A 14,139-nucleotide genomic window follows, 5' to 3' on the forward strand; every position below is an offset into this window, starting at 1 on the left:
TGGATTCCAAATTAAACAATCCAAAAGGGTGATATATGTTTCACAAGAAAAGTACGTGAAAGATATGCTTAAAAACTTGACTTCTCTGAACTAAAGTCCAAAACTACACCTATGGGAAGTGTGGTTAATTTAGACAAAGATGAAAAATGTAAGAGGGTTAACCAAAAACTATATAGAGGAATGATCCGCCATCTACTATATCTCACTGCTAGTAGACGTGACATCTTATTTAGTGTTTGTCTTTGTGTTTGATTTCAAAGTGATCCTAAAGAATTACATCTCACACCAGCTAAAAGAATTTTTAGATATCTTATTGGATCAGCTGATTTAGGTCTTTGGTTTCCTAAGAATAATGAAATATCAGTCAAAGCTTATTGTGATTCTGATTTTCCTGGTTATCGGGTTGAAAGGAAAAGTACAAGTGGGTCTTGTCTCTTTGATAATGGATGTTTCGTTTCATGGAGTTCTAAAAAAAAAAATTCACTCTTTCATAATGGATATTTCTGGTGGTGTATGTGTAGCTCACGTCATGTGGATCAAGAATCAACTTGAAGATTATGGTATTTCCTATTCAAAAATTAGTGTTTTTTGTGCTAATACTAGTGCAATTAATATTGAAACTAATCCTGTAGTTACTTCTAGGACACAACACATAGAAATCAAACATCATTTTATACGTAATCATGTTAGCAAAGGCAATATTGAATTGAAGTTTATTAACACTTTAAATCAAATTGCTGACATATTTACAAAACCAATATCTGGGGAAAGGTTCAACTTTATAATCAGAGACCTTGGTTTGATGAAATATAGTGATTCATGCTAATCAAGAGGTGATTGAATGATTTAAATAGAAAACAAAGTGTGAAACAATCACACAGTGAGAGAGAATGAGAGAGAGGGAGAATGAGAGGGAATGAGACTGAGAGAGAATGAGAGAGACAAAGAGTGAAAGAGTGAGAGAAAGGGAGAATGAGAGAAATAAAGAGAGAAAGAACTGCAGCGTGAGAGAGAATGAGAGAGACAAAGAGAGAACGAGTGAGAGAGAGGGAGAATGAGAGAGACAGAGAGAGCAAGAGACACAGAGCGAGAGAGTGACAGAGAGAAAGAGTAAGAGAGAGGGTGAGAGAGATAAGGAGAGGAAGAGTAAGAGGCAAAGAGGAAGAAAGAAGAAGAGAGAAAGAGTAAGAGAAAGATAGTTAGGCAGACAAAGAGAGAGTAAGGGAGACTTAGTAAGTGAGTGACTGAGAAATATAGACACAGAGAGAGAGAGAGCAAGAGGGAGGGACTGAAAAATGCAGAGAGAGACTGAGAGAGAATGAGAGAGACAAAGAGTGAAAGAGTGAGAGAGATGGAGAATGAGAGAAATAAAGAGAGAAAGAATCACAAAGTGAGAGAGAGGGAGATTGAGAAAGAATGAGACTGAGAAAGAATGAAGACTGAGAAAGAATGAGAGAGATAAAGAATGAAAGAGTGAGAGAGAGGGAGAATGAGACAAATTAAGAGAGAAAGAACCACACACTGAGAGAGAATGAGAGAGACAAAGAGAGAAAGAGTGAGACTGAGAGAGAATGAGAGAGACAAAGAGTGAAAGAGTGAGTGAGTGACAGAGACAAGGAGAGAAAGAGTAAGAGAGAGACTGAAAGTCAGAGACAGAGACAGTGAGAGAGAATGAAAGACAAGAGAAAGATAAAGAGTGAGAAAGAGGGAAAGATTAAGACAGAAAGAGTAAGAGATAGAGTGTGCTTCAGATATAGGGAAGGAATAAGAGACACTAAGATAGAATGAAATAAAAAGAGAAAGATAAAGAATGAGAAAGACAGAGAGAAAGTTAGAGATATAGGGAGAAACTGAAATACAAAATGAAGATGCAACCCCATGTATAATGTGATGGCGCGGCACAGGCCGAGCCCCCAAAAATGTCTTCAAAGATGTCGCCGTCGTCATTGACATCGCCGCCGGTTCACATTGAGCCCGCCCGGCAAGCCAATGCAATGGTACGTACGCCCAGATTCAAGTATCCCGGTTAACGGGCTCGTTATCTTTTCCGTGTTTCTTTCCTTTCCAATGTTTTTATCTCTCGTTCCCCGTCTCTTATTCTTGTCTTACTCATTGTAGTGAGGGGAATCCAATCTATAAGGAATTCCCCTCCACCACCATTCAAGGGAAAGACAATCCTCCTATCTCCTTTTCTTTCCTCATCCTTCTCTTTTCTTCTCTTTGGTTTTTCTTTCTTCCCTTTTCTTTTATTTTCTTTTGTGGGCTTAGGCTTGTTATGTTAAGGCCCATCCAATTCCCCCCCTATAAAAAGGACAGGATGGCGCCCTAAAAACTCACCCTTCATATTTTGGACTGAGTATTTGCTTCATCGTAAATTGTTGAGAAGAAAAGGAGGGTCGCCGCTCACGATCGAGGAAGGAAAGAAGAGGAAGAAGAAGCAGGAAGAGAAGGAGAAAGAGGAGAAGGGGAAGGAGGAAGCTGCATCGCCTGCTGCCTCCGGCCGCTGCTCCCCAAACCGCTCACCGCCACCGTCCTTCGCACGCGCACGTGGTCTCACGGAGCTGTCTGCCGTTGCCCATGCAGACGTCGCTGCCCGCGCGCAACGTTGATGCACTTCCACGGCCGTCGCCATGCATGCCAGCATGCATACGCTGCTACCGCGCGCCCGCTGCGGCGTTTCTGCAGCCGTCGCCCTGCACGCCAGCACGCAGACGCCGGTGCCGCACGCACGCCGCGGCGCTTCTGCGACCATCGCCTGCTCACCAGTGCGTGGACGCCACAAACTGCGTGCAAGAGTCTTGCTGCCTCGTTGTCTCCATCCTGCTCCCTTAAGCTCGAATGTCCTGCTCGCGCAGAACCCTTCAGCATCATTCTTTGTCTGCCAGACCTCGCACGCCGACGCCGAATGTTCACGCGCAACACCGCGGGGCTGCTAACCACCGCTGCCCCTACTCTCCAAAACTCCAATGACGTCTCACTGCACGCCCTCACTCCCGTGTTGTGGTTGCACGCACCGCCACCTGCTGACGCTAGTGACCTTCGCACCGATGTTGTCGTCTCGTGCCAGCAGACTTCTACCCCAATTCCCCTCGCACTCGTGGGTCGCCGGATGCCCGCACCTGCCAACCCGGCTGACACCCGTCGCCGTATGTGCAGACGTACTGCCCCCCCTTCACCATGTTCCAGCCACCGACACCCATACTACCACGCCAGGCCAAACGCACAAAGTCAGGACGGGCGATAACGAAACCCGCCAAGGTACGTTCATTCTGCCCTGTCTCTTATTTCCTTCAATGCTTAGTCAAATTGCCTCCACCGCGCTCGGGTTAGACGTAGGTGAGCAGGACAGGACGAGTGAAGACTTGTGATTCTCGAGTGTCTTACCTGTTTGGTACGAGTCGGCTTACACATTCCGTGTGAGCACAACCCGGCAGGAAAACATCCCATTCGGCACCGTATCGTCCTCGACCCTCCCCTCAGACGAGGTTTGAGAAGTCTGACCTCCCACCACCAAGCCACCCTGTTAGAGTCCCGGAAGTCAGAATCCATTATTAGTCGGCCCTTGCACGTTCCACGCGTAGACGCATTTTTGCATTTCATTTTAGTCCCTAACTGTTTGGATTCACTGTTGGATGACACCCCCGGCCACAGTCCGATACCGTCATCTACTTATCGACACCGAGTCAACACACTCGGTGACGACCAGACGACATCCGGACGACGTCCGGCATCATAATGTATATACATTATACAATTCTCTTGAACTAGAAAACTATAGTGGGTAATGAACATACAACAAGCAAAATCACATATGAATTAAAAAAAGAAACTGAGATATAAAATATGAATGCACAATTGCACATAGTCGTGAAAATAACATATTAACATGGTTACTGTTGCAAGATAGCAAAAAATGCAATGGTAAGAACTAGAATTGAGGAAGATAAAAATAAATTGAAGCTATAGAATACAGATGCTTTAATTTCAAATAAAATTCTTTGAATAGATGCAACCAGAATGGAAATTACTTCATTGTAATGAACATGAAGAAGATGAGAATTGCGAATTGGCGTATGAAGAAGAATATGAGAAATAGCGGAAGAAGAAGAAGAAAAATAAATTTCCAGGGCGAAGGGGAAGAACTAGAAGAAGAACTTACCCCCATCTGCCATCCGCTGATTCCGCCTTTGCCGCTGTGCGCTGATACCACCGTCCGCCGTCCACCATTTGCCACACCCTCTATTTCATGTACTTCATGTATTAAAGTTTCAAATCAAAATACAAGAAGTGATTTTTTCGAGGTTGGAGATCGGAATTCGATATCCAACATCAAATACTGATGTCGTCATCCTCTCCCTTGAGACAGAGGGGATGATGACATCGAGATGGATATCGACACTGTAGCAACCAATATCCGATACCAATATCCGATCTCTAGATATCGAAAAAAACGGATACCAGAAACTCCCTTTTCGGTATCCGATACAGTATCCGTCCCGATACCCTCATCCGGTATTGGTTTCGGGAGGGGCAAACACTACCGGAGAACAGTGCTGCGGGATGGGGAATCATGCCATTAGTGAAGACAGATTACGTCGTTACGGCTCTTCAAAATAGACCGAGATATATAGAGAGAGAGAGAGAGAGCAAGACAGATGAAGACTGCAAGAGCAAAATAGAGAGAGAGAAAGAAAGAGAGCAAGAGAGTGAGAGAGAAAGTGAGAGAGATAGAGAGCAAGAGACAGAGAGCAAGAGGGCAAGAGAGAGAGATAGAGAGAGTGATAGTGAGAGAGAGAGAGAGCAAGAGAGAGAGTGAGGGAGAGAAGAGAGTTGATAAAGGACATCTACCAGGAAGGGATGTGAGAGTTGAGACTAGGGAACAGCACGTCTGGGACGTGATGCTCTGGACGTGACGGGTCGGATGATGATGTGTGATGAACGGTGACATGACAAAATGTTGGTCATGTCACCATCCCATCACGCATCTGAGGATTCTAAAAAGTTCTGTCATGTACCAGTCACAAGTCCATTGCCCCTCGTTCTGTCACGTCACCGTCACTTTGACGCCATCACCGTCATGGGTAATAGAAATAATGTTATTTATTTTTCTATGTTAATAAACATAGTAATTTAATTTATACTTCTCTCCGTCGAAGTCCCCTTAGGTTGAACTTTTGACCGTGGAAGTCAAAGTAGAAGTCGCCAAGTCGAAACTCAAAATCGGAACTCGAAGTCGAAAGCCCGTCGAATTCAATATCCCATCGAAGTCAAACTTGAAGTCAAAACTTCGACTGTCAAAGATAACGTTGATCTTCTTTGGCAAGTTACAATTCCTGAAGTAAAAGTGGAGAACTGTGGAACCTTTCCTTTCACGTGGATCTTCTTCTTTGCTCTCTCGTGGTGAGTAGTGCAATTTTTTTATTTTTCCATGCTATATCCAATCATTGCTCACTGATATCCCTCTGTGACATCCCTATTTCTCTTTCTCCCTATTTCTCGATCCCTCTCTGATCTCCCTATTTCTCTATCCACCATTCCCCATACCCCTATTTCTCTATCTTTCTATTTCTCCATCCCTCTCTTAACTCCCTATTTGTATTTCTCCCTGTCTCCAATTCTCCAACTTTCTATTTCTTGATCCCTTTCTGATCTCCCGATTTCTCTTTCTCCCTATCTCCAATTCTCTATCTTTCTATTTCTCCATCCCTCTCTGATATCTCTATTTCTCTTTCTTCCTATCTCAAATTCTCATTCTCCTTATTGCTCGATCCCTCTCTGAATTCCCTATTTCTCTATTCCCAGTTCCCGGTATCTCCAATTCTCTATCTTTCTATCTCCCTACCTACAATTCTCTATCTTTCTATCTCCCTACCTCCAATTCTCTATCTTTCTATCCACTATCTAATGTTCTCATTCTCCCAATTTCTCAATCCCTCTACGAGCTCCCTATATCTCTATCCCCAATTCCCCTTATTACCAATTCTCTCTCTATCTTTCTATTTCTCCATGATAACACCCTAAATTTGGTCTTTATTTCATGCTATTAGCACAATTTTATGCATTTAAAGGGCTTAAAATGGGGTTGTTATCATGTATTTACATAAATTTAATGTTTTCAAATGATTCCTCATTTTTCCCTAAATCTTTGTTAATTATTATGAATTTTAAGGGATTATTTGAGCTTGAATTAATTATTTTTGAATGAAAATGGCAAGTTTAATATTTAATTTTGAGAATTATCAGTACAGGGATGAATCAGTGAATTTTCTAGAATTTTTTAGGATGTTATTGGATTTTTCTGAGATTTATTGAGGAAGAAATACATTTTTATTAAGAAAAAAGATATATTTATAAGGAAAAAAATGAGTATTAAGATTATTTTTGAACTTTGAAGGGCTTTTCATAAATTTCTGTTGCAATGATGCCCTCAAAAACAGCTCTCAAACGTGGTTGCAGGCGTAAAGATGTCATTTAAATTTTTATAGGGTTTTATTGCAAATGATTTAATATTTGTTTCAATGTTTTTAGGAAAAAACCTGATGCAGGACAGCTAGGGTAGAAAAAGGTTGACTGAGGAGGTGGATAGGATAACGACGGCAGTAGGGTACTGAAGGGTTTGATAGGGTGGATAAAACAGACCACAGAAATCCACACGATCGAGTTCGGAGCTTATAACCGATGAAATGCTTGTGGTGTAGCCCCATTCCTCGTCGAGGGCAGGTGTGCGCGGGCACCAGTGTGGACGACAGCTTTGGGCGGCCCTAAGGCGGTAGCCTTGGGTGGCCAATGGTTGGCTGCCCTAGGTGGCTTGGGGTGGCTGCCCTGTGAGGCCTGGGGAGGCGCCTTGGGCGGCCTGGGATGGCTGCCCTGGGCGGCCTGAGCGGCAGCCTTGGGCGGGCTGCCCTAGGCGGCCCGGGGCGGCTGCCTAGGGTGGCCTAGGGCGGGCGGCCCTGGGCGGCTTGGGGCAGCGGCCTTGGGCGGTCTGGGCGGGCTGCCCTGGGCGGCCTGGGTGGTCTGCCCTGGGCTGCCTGGGGCGGTGGCCTTGGGCGGCCTGGGCGGCGGCCTTGGGCGGCTTAAGGCAGGCTGCCCTAGGCGGCCTGGGGTGGCGTGGGCGGGGGCCTTGGGCGGCCGCGGGCGGGCTGCCCTGGGCGGCCTAGGGCGGCCTGCCCTTGGTGGCCTGGGCGGCGGCCTTGGGAAGCCTGGGGCGGCGGCCTTGGGTGGCCTGGGGTGGCTGCCCTGGGCGGCTTGGGCGGTGGCCTTGGGCGGCCTAGGACGGGTTGCTCTGGGCGGCCTGGGGTGGCTACCTTGGGGGGCGTGGGGTGGCTGCCTTGGGTGGCCACAAGAGAGGGAAGAGAATGGGAGGGGAAGAGAGAGAAGAGGGGAGGAGAGAAAGAGAGGAATGGAGAGGGGGAAAGAGGATGGGGAGGACGATGGCCGGCAACGTGAGGCGGCAGCGGCGGCGGCTGCGGTGGCAGCGGCGGCGGTGGGTTGGAGAAGGGATAGGGGAGGATGGGCAGTCCTCCAAGAAGAGTTAAAAACAAACTCAAGTCTTGAATAATGACTGCCTATCTGTTTCTTGAAACAATGGCCGATACATATAGGCCTTGGAGGAAAGAGAAAATACAACTTAACAACGAGAAATTAAAGACGAGAGACGTGCTTCGTGTCACGTCAAGGGTAGTTGTTGATCTGCCATTGGCGACGTGTCATGATGCATGAAGGGGCGTGCATGCATGGAGACGTGCGTGATGCCGGAGTGTTGACTTCGTCCGATGACGGTAGTGGCATGTCTGTAGTGGCGGCATTGACTTCGGTTGACAGTGGCGTAGTGTCCATAGTGGCGGCTTTGACTTCGGTTGACAGTGGTGACGCGTCCAATGTCGATGCGTTGGCGTCCTCGCCATCAAAACCAGAGGAGAGAGAATGCGCAAAGGGCATATACACAACTACCTGTGGGGGGTGTCATACAACAATTCCAGTTTTTAAGAAGGATCTCTTTACAACAGCGTAGGGAAGTTTTCGACCGACCGACGTGGCCTCATTGTGACCGTCGGATGGGAATCCGACGGCGCTTGATGAGGACCAGCGCCAGGAGGTAAGTTCACCACCCGCACGGCATGTACAACGCGTGTGCACGGGCGGTGACGTGGCAAATTCTGAATGGAAAGAGTGAAGGAGCGCACAGGTATGTGCGTATCAAAAAGCATACAAATCGCGATGATTGAAATTTTTCTTTGTTTTTATTTTTGCGAGGGGGGTACATGGCGCAACGAGAACGCACCTGCTTGGAGATGTTGAACGATCACCGGCCAATTAGAGGATGACACCTCAATGCCGGGTCACAAAAAAATATAAATAAATGGATTTCAATTCGATGGCTAATATTGGTTTAAATTCCTTTATTCGTAACTTTTGATCCAAAAATTCGATTGAGATGATTTTTTATGGATTTGCTCATCTTGATCCCCTCTTTCTATCTATATGGTTGGATCATTCAGACCAAGCCTACATTGATAGATAAAATTAATTACTAATTAGGGATAAAATAGTAATTTTAACCATTTAACCTAAGTATAAAAGCCGGAATGTACAAGCCCTGACTAGGATTGAGAGGAGAAATTGAGTGATTTACTAGCTATTCCAAGTGCATATAAAAGAAAACTATAAAAAAAACTTATTAAAAGGGTCAACATTCTAGGAGATTAAAATTTCCATTCCATTATCCAATAGAGTAGCTATTTCTGAGTTATCAAACTTACGAAACCAACCAAAACCAAATCAAAATTTTCCTATCAACCTCTCTTATTGACCCCTTTGACCCTTCTATTTGGATCAAAGAAGGGAATTTAGAGCCCACATTTCTTCCATTCCTCTCATCTCTCCTACCTCCCTTTCTAAATTCCTCATCTAATTAGGGTGATTTGATCTTCAATTAACTCTAATTAGGGTCAAATTATTCAAGAAGATCATCAATTAAACTACCTTATTAGCTTCCCTTGGACGATACCTTTACTTATCACTACACATCTTAAGTCGGGTTTTTATAAATTTATTGTATAAGCGAAAATTAACAACGACAAAGGGTTTAAAAATTGCAAAATTCACCCATATTTTTGGCTTATCACTCCACCCTCTCTTATCTCCCTATTTGTATTTCTCCATATCTCCAATTCTCTAACTTTCTATTTCTCGATCCCTTTCTGATCTCCCTATTTCTATTTCTCCCTATCTCCAATTCTCTATCTTTCTATTTCTCCCTCCCTCTCTGACATCCCAATTTCTCTGTCTCCCTATCTCAAATTCTCATTCTCCTTATTTCTCGATCCCTCTCTGATCTCCCTATTTCTCTATCCCCAATTCCCCTTATCTCCAATTCTCTATCTTTTAATTGCACCATCCCTCTCTGATATCCCTATTTCTCTATCTTTCTATTTCTCCATCCCTCTCTTCTCTTCCTTTTTGTACTTCTCTCTATCTCCAGTTCTCTAAATTTCAATTTCTCGACCCCTTTCTGATCTCCCTATTTCTATTTCTTCCTATCTCCAATTCTCTATCTTTCTACTTCTCCAACTCTCTCTGCTTTGTCCCAGTGCCTCTCGGGTCCAACCTTGTAAACCTGCGTGCTTTTGTGCCCAAATTATGAAGGCACCTCCCGTGCGAATAAAGTTTGAACCTTGTCCCTCCTTCGCGAGTTGACACCTCCCAGGCACTACCGGTTCTATCCGCAAACCCAGGACTCTGTCCGCATTCTGAGTAGCGCGTCTTTACCTGGCCTTTCCAGACGCTTAGCTCCTAGGATCACGGCGACGATGACTTTTACAGTTGAGCCTATCCTGAAAGTTTGAAAGATTTATGCTTCCTACTTAGTACAGATATCGTCGATATCGTATCTCAATGCCCAGTACACGGGCAAAGAAAGGCCAACAACAAGGGGGGCGTGGAGGGAGCCCCACTAAAATCCCATAAGAAAGGACGGGAGGTTGTAGGCTTCTTCCCAAGCAGCTATGGCAGGAATAAACTAAGTAAAAATAGAAACCTTTGAATGATTAGGAAAGGATTTCAGCTGAAAACCGTCTCACTAGTACCAAAGTGGCTGCCAAAGCCCGTCCACATGGGTGTCCTAGGTGCTATCAATGTCCAAAAAGTAACCCGGGGAAGAGCCTACTATCTTTCTTGCTCAGCCGCCCTTTCTCTGCCCATTTTGAAGATACGAGTGGCAAAAAACAGCTCTTAACCAATTCCTGGTTTTGGAACCGGTGCCAGCAAAACTCGTCCCACATGCATAGTGGATTGGACCTGGAAGCTACTCCTTCCAGAAGTGAAACAAAGAGGAAACCGATCGACGAACTCTGAAAACCTTCAGAAACTTAATCATCCAAGCCCTACGTGCCCTTGGGCAATGTAGCAACACGCGTGGCTACCAATTTAGCTTACCTACTCCTCTATACGCGTGGATGTTCGTGTGTTTGTGTACCTCTCCATCTTTGTTGCTTGCTTTCTCTGCCTCAAGGACTGGACTGACCCCCAGTCTTATCTATCGCTTGACTAAAATGAATATCAGCTAGCCCTCAGTATAGACGTCCCATGCCAGCACTTTTTCCCTGCAAGTCTTCTTTTGTTAACGTTGCCCCCGACCACCCTACTCTTCTTGGATCGCGGGATGCACCTTTCAATGTTTAAAACGACGTGAATATTCTCGTTTCTGGTTTGTCTGCATATCGTACCATTCTTTTTTTGTGCTGAACCCGCAGAAGTTTTTGCTCTTTTCCTTTCCTACCTTTAGCTTCCAAGTATTTTAGTATACAGTTGTTGCACGTGCAAAGATGGATTGACGCCTCTTACCAGGCCCTCCCTAAGATGGATTTTGGATTTACCATTGGGAAGGAAAGAAATCAAGTTATTGGCTTCACAGCTTATCTGGCATTCATAAGACAGTGCCTACCGCTGATAAATTGCAAATTAACATGATTAATTGATGAATTGTACATTATATTTATGTGTTTTAATGACTATATTTTCATGTTATCATATAAAAATGAAGATAAATGACTTACAATTTGATTTTACTATTATTTCTAATTTTTATCAATTTTTACATGGTATTTAACCTCATTTCATTGAAGAAATTTTTTTTACAGTGCTTTAAATACTTAGTTAAAGGTTGGTAGGGGCTCTCATAATTTTTCTGGAATTTCTCCATATTTTTATATAATTTTCTGACCAATATTTAGCCAAGAAATGATTTTTTTTATTTAGCATTTTTTTATAATATATATATACATATATATATATATATATGAAGGGGCATCCACGTCATTCTCCCAAAATTTGGGTAAATACGTAGATGCGTTTATATATATATATATATATATATATATATATATATATATATATGAAAAAAGACAAGAGTCGGTGTGTCGGCAGGTAGTTGTTTTTTAATACCTTGTCGGTTAGCCGCGCGCATTAAATGCACGCGACAACCGACACGCGTGTTCTTTTTTTTTTTGCACGTGAATCGGTTAGCCGCGTGCATTTTATGCACGCGGCAACCGACATGCACGTGCAAACAGGTAATTTTTTTTTGCGGCGTCGATTCGCCGCGTGCATTAAATGCACACGGAAATCAATGCAGCGTATTTTAAATTAATCGGTGGTAAACTTACCTCGTCTTTTACTTTTTTATATATTATTTTTGCAGGCGCCGACGACGCGTGTGTGGTCAAATATTGTGGCTTACTTTGTCCTTTTGTGCTTTTTTAAAGAAAAAATAAGAGAAGGGCGACGTGGCTTCTTCCTGGCCGTTTAAAAAGAACGAATATTCTCCAATGATTGTGGGCGGCAGATGTGGACAACCACGTGTCAGATCGTGATCCAAGACATGGGAAAATGAGGAAATAACGTGGCAGCCAATCAGGAAGCGCCATTTCCTAACTTATTGGAGGAGAGACATCAAATCCAATGGCTAGGATTAACCCTCAGTAATATGGTGATATCTTGAGATGTAGCCGTCAGATTGGGTTGAAATTTTGAGGGCATGTTTTTCTTTTCCCCCTCTACATTCCCTATGGTTGGATCTTTAAATAGAGGTCTGGAAAATGGCGAAATTCACTTTTTGAAGCTCTCTCCAAGGATTTGGCCAGGAAGGACACAAGAGTTGCTTTGGAAGTCGACAGTTCTTGATTATGCACTCAAATTTGTAAGTTTCTGATTTGTATTTCAATCTTCTTCTCGAACAATTCTAAAACGCCAAGGCATGGGCGAAATGTACATGCCTTAGATGTTATTTTTAATGAAATTAGCACTGCATTTTGATTCTAATTCAAGATCTGGTTTTTGATCTTTAATTCTACATCAATTGTAAACATTTATTCTCTATTTAGTGATCAAAGATATTTATAAATTTTATTGTATAAGTCTAAACGACATATTTACATGCATTTTTAGGCTTACCAATCGCCCTTCGAAGCTGAAGGCAGTAGGTCTTTCGGGATGCATGGCTTACATTTACTCGCTGAGTTGTGGAGAAAATTGCTCTTTTCATTTCGTTTCAAAGTAGGTCCTAAAGCCATGGGAGGCAGGCCCCGACACGAGGCATAGTTCCGCATTGCATTGCTGGAAGAACAGTCCCCGAGCACATGGATCCTAGACATTAAAAGAGAATGGAAAACCTTCTAACCAGTCTTATGGGGAAGGCCAATGGGGAGAGATGCAGATAAAGCTGCAACCCCACCATCTATATGATTTACATGTCGTAGTGTGATTAGCATCCGATGTAACTTAGGCCCAACGCGTTTGTAATGAGAGCAGGAATAAGATTATCAGTTCTAATTCTTTCCACTTATCGTATGACGAAAATGGGAAGTCCAACCTAAATCAATCCACCATGCCAGGCCTCTATGCGTTATACTTACTAAATTGCTAAGTGCTATTGTGGCATATCACAAATTTTCACTCCTTTTGACCCGCTTGCTCGAGTGTTTACCGGTACATACCTGTTCCGAAATTCCGTACCAGACAATCCAACATCTGTAAACTGCGGCGATACGGTTGATTTAAGATGACGGTATCATACATTAGAGGGGTATTAGATATTTGCCTATCGTCGGGCTGGTATGCTTGATGATAATAAGGGGCCGAAGCCGCAAGACAGTGCCGGGCACCAGTTCCCCATGTCCCGACATCAGAGGCAGATGCCCCGGCCAGAAGCCTGATAACATGATCTTAAAGGTGAATATCCTGAGCTTTGATCCAGATAATTGGATTGCATACTTTTTTTGTACACAAACGTGTTCATGTCGGAGAGATTACAAAAGAGTGCTCGTATTTACGGTTTTGTGTAGGAACGTGGGCAAATAATTATCTGATTCGAATAGGCAAATTATGCGATGGCTGTAGCTGACGAGTTCTAGACTATGCAATGCCAGGTCAAGGACCTTCCCGCTTACGCGCCCTTTGGGCTGTGGGGTACATAGTTAATTGCCTTAACTGTACTCCTTGTACGACGACTTACATACTGCAGAAGAAAAAACAACCTCAAACGTATCTAAACTAGTTCGTCGGAGACCTAAAAACTGACATCCTAGACCGACATCACAACTGGTCCTCTAACCCCTTGGACGAAGGCCGATGCCGACATCAAAAAAGTTTTCAAGACTAGATAGATGTCGGTGACGTACAGTCTAACATCTGAGAGTAACGCCCGTTATCCCGATGTCGCTCTAGCCAAACATTGGATTGTCCCTTTGAGATTGCATCAGTGCCGATCTCGGCATCCGACATCGGCCTCCGAACAAGGAAACCCCAGCATTCTTATCCGGAAGAACACGGTGAGATGGTCAGCGGCAAGGGGTTTTGCTGGGAGTTTGAACCTAGGGGTAGTGGCAAGGTCGTCGCCGGGGCTACCTAAAGGATAGAAGCCCAGGGTTCAAAACCAACAGTAGTGTATTTGACTGATGGTTTTGCAAACTTAAGATTAATAAGAATACGGAACGGGTCTTTGGGTCGATCTATCACGCAATCCAAAATGATATCTAGGCATAATTCCCACAACCGTTCGGCGATTTGTTATTGTCCTATAGATAATAATGTGGACCCTAAAATGATACTGTAATGATTATCTGGATGTTTTTCTTGAGGATT

This window comes from Wolffia australiana, chromosome 14 (genome assembly GCF_029677425.1).
Source record: "Wolffia australiana isolate 7733 chromosome 14, ASM2967742v1".
NCBI classification, from domain to species: domain Eukaryota; kingdom Viridiplantae; phylum Streptophyta; class Magnoliopsida; order Alismatales; family Araceae; genus Wolffia; species Wolffia australiana.